Raw genomic sequence first — 8,822 nt, forward strand, 5'->3', positions numbered from 1 at the left:
TGTTCATACCAGGTCTCTCCATGGTTTTAAGCTTGGTAATGAGTTGCAATTCAGCAACTTCTCTTTTCAGTCTGTTTCTGAAAATTTTCTGTAATAAAACAGCTACTTTGAGATGTTGGACAAACAGGCCAAACCCTACGCCAAAGGATAAATGGACATAAATCTGATATCAGGAATCACAAGACAGAGGAACCAGTAGGAGAACACTTCAATCTCCCAGGACATTCTATACAAGATCTCAAAGCAGCTGTTTTATTACAGAAAAATTTCAGAAACAGACTGGAAAGAGATGTTGCTGAATTGCAACTCATTACCAAGCTTAAAACCATGGAGCCACCTGGAATGAACAGAGACATAGGATTCTTATCTCATTTTACATGATCAAGCTTTCTTTAGCACCTCAGTCCTTGCTTTTTCCTGCAAGACCAATTGCAGTCATTAACAGTCGTTAACAGTCATCAACAGGTTTACCACTCCTATCAGCCCATCACCCATTCCCATCAACCCCCCCCCACACCCTCTGACTATACATATTCTGGTGACTTCTGTTTCAGTGTATCTGATGAAGTGTGCATGCACACGAAAGCTCATACCAAAATATAAACTTAGTTGGTCTTTAAGGTGCTACTAAAGGAATTTTTTTTATTTTGCTTCGACTCAGACCAACACGGCTACCTACCTGTAACCCGGTCTCTAAGGTGCTACTGGAAGGAATTTTTTAAATGAACTTTTACCTCAGCACTCAGCATTCAATGGTCACTAAGTCTGCTCACTGCTCATTTGGCTGTTCTTCCCTGCCCTTATGATTTATTTTCCTGGTGTTTCTGTTTTGTTTTAAGTTCTGCAAACTTAAACCTGATAAGTCCTTTTTGTGTGTGGATTGTATAAATCCACTCTATTGTATAAATAAGGACTGGAACTCACAACTCACTGCTGCACTTTGAAAATGCAGGGAATGGAGGCAGTAGACAGAAGGAGGGAGGAATTCAGCAGAGCTGGTGCCAGAGCAGAGCAAGTAGAAGGACCGGCTATAGCAGGCATGTCGATTGATCGGTTAATCATGGGATGGATGTTTGTCAATCGCACTATGGCTCATAGGAATTGAAAGAGTCAAAGAGACGACCCGTTGCCTCCACTCGCTGCCCTCTCCCTTGTCTGCTGGGCAGGGCACCCTCAGCGGCACGCCCCCCCCCCCCCTCAGGCAGCACGACCAGTCGAGGCTCCGCTTAGCCGGGCTTGCTCCTCGCCACCCTTCTCCCCTCCCCTGCTCCTTCCATGCCCTGCCAGCTGGCCGGTCCCAGAAAGGTGCAAAGCACGTGACTCCACCCCTGCAAGCCCCAGCCCCGCAACAGGGAGGCGGGGGAAGGAGCAATGACAAGGCACGTGGGCTCCACATGAGCAGTAGCGCTGCGGAGGGAGCTGTGAGAAGGCAGCGCGTGGAGAGAGATGGTGAGTGACACCCCTCCCCCTCCCCCCTCCCCCCTCCCCCCTCCCCCCTCTCGCCCTTCTGCTCCTAGTTCTGTGTGGACGCTGAACTTTCCCCACTTTTACAGCTCCAGTCTAGCTGCGTTTACTAAGCCATCGCCGCCCCCCATGTCCCCATGGAACTCATTGTCTGGTAAAGGGAGAAATTGGGCCTGGGGGGGCATGTTGGCTTCCCGTGTGCACCAAGGGCCCTGGGAGGGGGTTGGTGGGGGGGGTTGTGAGAAGCCCCGGCAGGAGAGAAGCTGCCAACCTGTGTCAGGACAGCCTGTCTTGGTATAAGGCAGCTTCCCAACCCCAGGAAATTAAGGGGGCTCATCTTCCTGGGGTGGGAAGCAAAATGGTGTTTTGCAGGGCTGGACATGGTCCTCCGCTAAGGCCTTGGGGAAGCCAAATATAAGCTCAGCCAAACAGAATATGTTTAAGTTGAAGAATGACAATGGAAGAGTGTGGTAGATCACTGCCAGTTTTTGATACTGGGTCACAGCCTACTTGAAGTTGGGCATACCTGTTCTATAATCAACTGGTATACTCTTTTAGCCCCACAGCAATAATAATAATAATAATAATAATAATAATAATAATAATAATAATAATTGTAATTGTAATTGTAATTGTAATTTATTATTTATACCCCACCCATCTGGCTGGGTTTCCCCAGCCAGTCTGGGCGGCTTCCAACCGAATATTAAAAACAGTTTAATTGGCTGAATAACAGAAACTGAAGTAAGGAATTGCTTTGCTAGTTCACAGCTAAAGGTAAAATAAGGGGGAAATAATTCTAAAACTTGGAGAGGAAGATATTTATATTTAATAAATTTATTTAATACATAGGCTATTTGCAAATTGTTTGTACTCTGAGTATGTAAAGGATTTATTTGATGGCTGAAAATGGTACCAAAAATGTACTTCTGAGGGTTGTGTGGTAGATATTTCACACGGTAAACAGAAGCGTTGGACTTTGCTTACTGTGAAAGATGTTTAATATGATTTAATCTTACAAAAAAAATTATGCACATCATGTACCACTCAAGTTTAAATGATATTACAAAATGCTGATTTAAATTTTTAGCATTTGGTTAGCTGGCCTAAAAAGTATGTTTTAATGCAGAATTTCTGAAGACAAACTAGGAAACAATGCTCCCCAAGTGAAGGAAGAAAGGAAGGAAAAGAAAAAACAAAAACAAACCCCCAAAAAACGATCTCTTACTAGTTGCAATTGAAAAAATAAAACTGCTTCTGAGAGCATACAATTTTTGGAAAGAGGATTTCAAGAAATCTGCAGAGAATAAATCATAAATATCCTTGCCTTTCCCTGTCCTCTATTGCCCCTCTTTTACTCAAGTACTGTCTGAAGCAAAGATGGGGAACCTGTGGGCCTCCTGATGTTGCTGGAATACAGCTCCCATCTTCCTTGATCACACTGGCAATGCTAGCTGGGACTGATAGAATCCTAGAATCATAGAGTTGGAAGAGACCACAAGGGCCATCCAGTCCAACCCCCTGCCAAGCAGGAAACACCATCAAAGCATTCTTGACATATGCCTGTCAAGCCTCTGCTTAAAGACATCCAAAGAAGGAGACTCCACCACACTTCTTGGCAGCAAATTCCCCTGTCGAACAGCTCTTACTGTCAGGAAGTTCTTCCTAATGTTTAGGTGGAATCTTCTTTCTTGTAGTTTGAATCCATTGCTCCGTGTCCGCTTCTCTGGAGCAGCAGAAAACAATTTTTCTCCCTCCTCTATATTACATCATTTTATGCACTGGATGATAGTTAGAGTCCAAAAACACGTGGAGGACCACAGGTTCCCCCAGGCCATGCCTATAGTTAGATTGTAAACTGCTTGGGGTACAGTTAAATATTTTCCTTTCCTCACTTTGAGAAGCTATATTGCCACAAAACGGTCATACGCCATCATTGCTAGCAAAAGGCCCTCGGCCACTGCTAAAAACAGAGCAATGCTCATTTGTGCAAAGCATCTTCCCTTGGGGATTGTGGGCCTGTCTGTGAAGCAGTGGGCCAGCATCTGTGGGACGGAGGTGGTGACATAGCAGACATCAATGAGGGAGAGGTTGCTGAGGAAGAAATACATGGCTGTGTGGAGGTGCGAATCCATCACAATGAGCACCACAATAAGTCCATTTCCAGCTACAGCAACCAGGTACATCAGCAAGAAGAGAATAAACAAAACAGCACGCACTTTGGGGTTTCTGGAGAGGCCTATTAGAACGAACTCAGTCACTGCAGTTGTGTTGCCCCATTCTTCCATGCTACCTATAAAAAGTGATATCAAATATCATTGGACCTCATGTAGGACATTCCAGCCCTCAGTCTTATTTCCTCAGTCTGTTGTGAAATGTTATAAATGGAAAACAAATTAAAAGTTAATGGTTACAGGTAGGTAGCCGTGTTGGTCTGGATCGAAGTAAAATAAAAAAAATTCCTTCAGTAGCACCTTAAAGACCAACTAAGTTTTTATTTTGGTATGAGCTTTCGTGTGCATGCACACTTCTTCAGATACCAATCTGAAGAAGTGTGCATGCACACGAAAGCTCATACCAAAATAAAAACTTAGTTGGTCTTTAAGGTGCTACTGAAGGAATTTTTTTTATTAAAAGTTAATGTGTAGACATCATGACTAAGTCCCAGCCATTAATGAAAGGCAAAACGTAAGACTTTTGTTGATCAATCTAATTTAGGTGACACATTAACATGCATCAGGTTGTACTGCAAACTGACTAACATTTGATAGGAGATTAAGAAATTCAATTGGCTCTGTGTAATTAGGAAAGCATGGAGGACATTTTCCCCCTAAAGCCTATTATTTTCTTCATTTGCCTTTGGAGGGTGCATTTTACTGGTTTGCACTATGCAGGAACAGTGGTGAAAAAAGTATGTGTGTTCCCTACTAAATCTTTGAGGAAGATAACACTTTCCCTCCATTCTACTGAGTATTGGATATTGTGTCTGCATCCATTAATGCCAAACAAGCAAAGATCCCCAGGTCACAACTTACCGGTACATTGGGGGGCTACAACCATACATTCGCCACCAGTCAAGTCATAAAGGGTGCAAGCAAACTCACTCCACCTCACCCAAAGCCTCATTTAATTCATGTTGTAATGAAAGCCAAGAATAATATCAGATTTAACCTTTTTTGGGGGGGAGGTATTAAGGTTTTCTTAAGGTGAGACCTGGGGACCTGGTGCCCTCCAGGTGTTTCTGGATTACAACTCGCATCATCCCTGACCTTTGGCCAAGCTGGCTGGGGCAGATGTCTGTACAGCCATATGGGTAATCATATGTGTTTTATATATAACTAATATTTTCAGTTTTATTTCTAAACACTTTTATCCGTCCAAAAACAAACAAGCAAACAGACAGACAAACAAACAAACACTCCAAACTATATAACAAATGGCTGACCTTCTTACTGGTTAAAACATTGAGAGGGTCATTTTGCTGTTCTTTCAAAAGGAAGGTTCACTATAGTTTGGTCCTTGTGATCATTTTAAACGTAGCTCCAGGTCAGATTTCATGCTTTATTGTCAATCTATATTAGGTTTAGGGACCCAGGTGGCGCTGTGGGTTAAACCACAGAGTGTAGGGCTTGCTGATCAGAAGGTCGGCGGTTCGAAACCCTGCAATGGGGTGAGCTCCTGTTGCTCGGTCCCAGCTCCTGCCCACCTAGCAGTTCGAAAGCACATCAAAAGTGCAAGTAGATAAATAGGGACCGCTCCGGCGGGAAGGTAAACGCCGCAACCCCAGAGTCGGACACGACTGGACCTGATGGTCAGGGGCCCCTTTATCTTTATATTAGGGTTGTCAAATGTCTGGAACTTCCTGGACATATCTAGAATACTTTAGTCGTCAGCAGTGTCTGGGCAAAAATCGGCCAAAAAAGTCCTGGAAAATCCGGACATATGTTAGGCCACGTTGACTGTCATTTTTGCCTATTTCCCATAAAAATAGCTCAAAAATTGCATTTTAAGCTCAACAAATTTGGGCAAAACTAAACTTTTTTTAGTGAACCACTCAACAACTTTCCTGTTTGAAATATGGCAACCCTAATCTATATTATATTATGAACTTATAAACTTGTCTTTCTCAGACTAGAGCTTTCCACATATTGGACTTCAACCACCACTTACCCTTCAGGGATGAAGGCAATTGGAGTTCAACACCAAGACAACGCCAAGTGGTGGAATGTGCCGGTAAGTGTGGTAGTTCTGTCAGCTTTTGATTTTAAGAAATCTAGTTCTTGACTGTGGTCAGTGGTGGGGTCTGAACAGTAGTGTTCTGAATGATAGACCCTCATTGACTCTAGTGTGAGTTTAGCAGATAACAAACCCTTTTCTTCCTTGTTTTGCTTTTCACAATGGTACTTAGAGATACAGTGAGCTTAGCTTGGTACAGGAGCTGCACAAGTCGATAGAGCCATAGTAAAGCACCTTTAAGAGCTGGTGATTTCTATGAGATAGAGATAGTCATGGACGTACAACCCTCCCTGAATAGTTCATAACTCTCTCTCCCTCTCCCCCCCCCTCATACACATATCACAAACACACACACACACACCAAAACACACATCACAAACGCACAAATTTCAGAGAGAATCTATATATTAAATATTCTTCACTGGAGTCCTGCAACATTTAGAGAGCACTAGGTTGGGGAAGAGTCCTGTAAGTGTGACAGTGTTACAACCCCTGTCAAATTGCTGTGCCAATATCAGTCTTGTGTCCCTCAGCTCAGCAGACTTTTTTTTTAAAAAAAACCCTCTTAAGTCTGATCTCCTCAAAATGGCTCTGTATTTTACGAAATAAATAATCCTAGTTGCATTTTAAGAATGGTTGAAAATCTGCAGATATAGGACGATGGCAGGATTTCAAATGTGCAACAGCCACTGCATCACAGCTACTGCTCCATTCAGTTCAGGGCAGGGGTGTGTGTGTGTGTGTGTGTGTACACACACACACACACACACACACACATATCCTTTATGCATGGACTCATTAGTTTCATAGAAATAAATGGGGCAGCTGGAACACAGAGAGAACATCTCTGTCAGGGTCAGAAGGGCAACTAAAGACAATACTTTTAGCACCTGATGATTTTAGTTGGAGAGAGAGTTACATTGATGATATTTTTATTAGTTGGAGAGAGTTAGTCATGTGCTTACCTCCTTCACTGAAATAAGAGGAAGTCACAAATAATATATTAATTACTGGATCTGATACAGAGTTTGGATTTGGGGACATCAGCCCTATGTCCCACACCACACAAAACCAACCCACCTGAGAGAACCCACATATGAAGTACTGTATTGTTTTCATAGAATGGATTTTATTACCTTCACACCACAAGCTACTTAGCAAAGAACATATTGCAGATTTGCCCATTTTTGAAAACCTAAGCAGGCTGTTGGGCTGTATTTGACTTAGTGGTTCACATATTGTTCAGATCTGTCTTCAAACCAAACCTCCCCCACTCCTTTCACACTTGCTAGCTTTACTCACAGTGAGCAAAAAAACCCCATTTATTTATTTATAGTATTTACTTAGGAGATTTTTCTCCTGCTCTTTGACTTTGACACCCTGAAGGTGTTTCACAAAAGACAAGAGACAGAAAGTGCAGTAAATAATAATAATAATAATAATAATAATAATCTGAAACAAATAAGGGTCTAACACCATGTTTGCACCACAGTGCATGGAATAGGGGAAATAAAATTTGGGGAGATGAAGTAACCATATAAAATATATCTAAGTGTATTCTTTATATCCTGAATTAGTGGATGGACTGGATTCCAAAAAGATACCTTATATTTTATGGAATATCTCCTTCTATATTGGGTCTCCTTCTATATTGAAAGACCATATACAACTATCTGTTTACTAGAAACTGTGTCATACATATCTTCAAAACTTTTTATCACACTTACCTCTCAAAGCACATCCACTGTGAATGTTCAGCAAAATCTGTATGTTCAGCAAATATCTGTTTTAACAAGAAGTCCCTTCTACTTAGTCCTATTTATTGAAATTAAAATCTATAGATGACTCACCAGTGTTGTAGAATCTTCATCTGGGCAAGAAGAAAACATAGTTTAATGGGAACCAACTAAGGTTTACATTTTTATGGTATTGCCAAAGTATTTATATTATCCGCAAACATTTTTAAATCGATGATCTCATGTTGGAAATTCAGAACTGCTTATGGGATTCCAGAGGGACCACATCCCATTGATATAATTAATTAAGAAGAGCAGAAGCTAGAAGCAACTTCTAAGAATTTGCAACACCAAAATATCAACTATAAACTGAAAAGGATAATATGACTTTTCTCAAGGGTTCTTAAAAGTGCACATTGTGTTGCAGAAATTTACTCAAGTTCCGAACTCCTGAACCCTTGGATTTGGTAATTGCTATAGGAGATTTTTTAAAATGAAAAAACTACCAAACCTTTGGCTCAATAGCTTCTTAAATTTGCAGCCCTAAAATATCAACGATAGACTGAAAGAGTTAATGGGAGGAAATACTTCAGTGTTGCATTATTATGATCTTTCCATCAATGTAAGCATCACATTTTGTCAGTTGGAACAATCTCCCCCCTGTCCCTCACCTGCTGTTCTGGGGGTTCTCCTGACCTTCCAGAACGGATATGCTGGAGGTGCAGAGGTACTTGTGGGGTGAATGGGAAACCTGCCTTTGGGCTAGTAGAAGTCCTTGCACTGGTTTTTGCTGGCACATCAGGTTAGTTGAAAGTGGCCTGATGTGACTTTCCTCTTTTTTTTCATTTTAGTTTACGTTTAACTTGTATACTGCCTTTCTGTATTACACAAGGCAGTTTACAACAATGAAATATACAACAAAGATCACATAACTTATAATCTGATGCAATACAACAAGCTCATAATAAAACAATAACTTTAAAGTAAACAACATATCAACTGAAGTAATATTCAATAATCCATTAGAACATACTTGTACACAATAGTACTATTATAGTACTCTAGGCTTCTTAAAAAAAATGGTCTGAAGCTCAACATCAAAAAAACCAAGATCATGGCCACTGGTCCCATCACCTCCTGGCAAATAGAAGGGGAAGAAATGGAGGCAGTGAGAGATTTTACTTTCTTGGGCTCCTTGATCACTGCAGATGGTGACAGCAGTCACGAAATTAAAAGACGCCTGCTTCTTGGGAGAAAAGCAATGACAAACCTAGACAGCATCTTAAAAAGCAGAGACATCACCTTGCCGACAAAGGTCCGTCTAGTTCAAGCTCTGGTTTTCCCAGTAGTGATGTATGGAAGTGAGAGCTGGACCATAAAGAAGGC

Source organism: Zootoca vivipara, chromosome 3 (genome assembly GCF_963506605.1).
Source record: "Zootoca vivipara chromosome 3, rZooViv1.1, whole genome shotgun sequence".
Classification (NCBI taxonomy): Eukaryota; Metazoa; Chordata; class Lepidosauria; order Squamata; family Lacertidae; genus Zootoca; species Zootoca vivipara.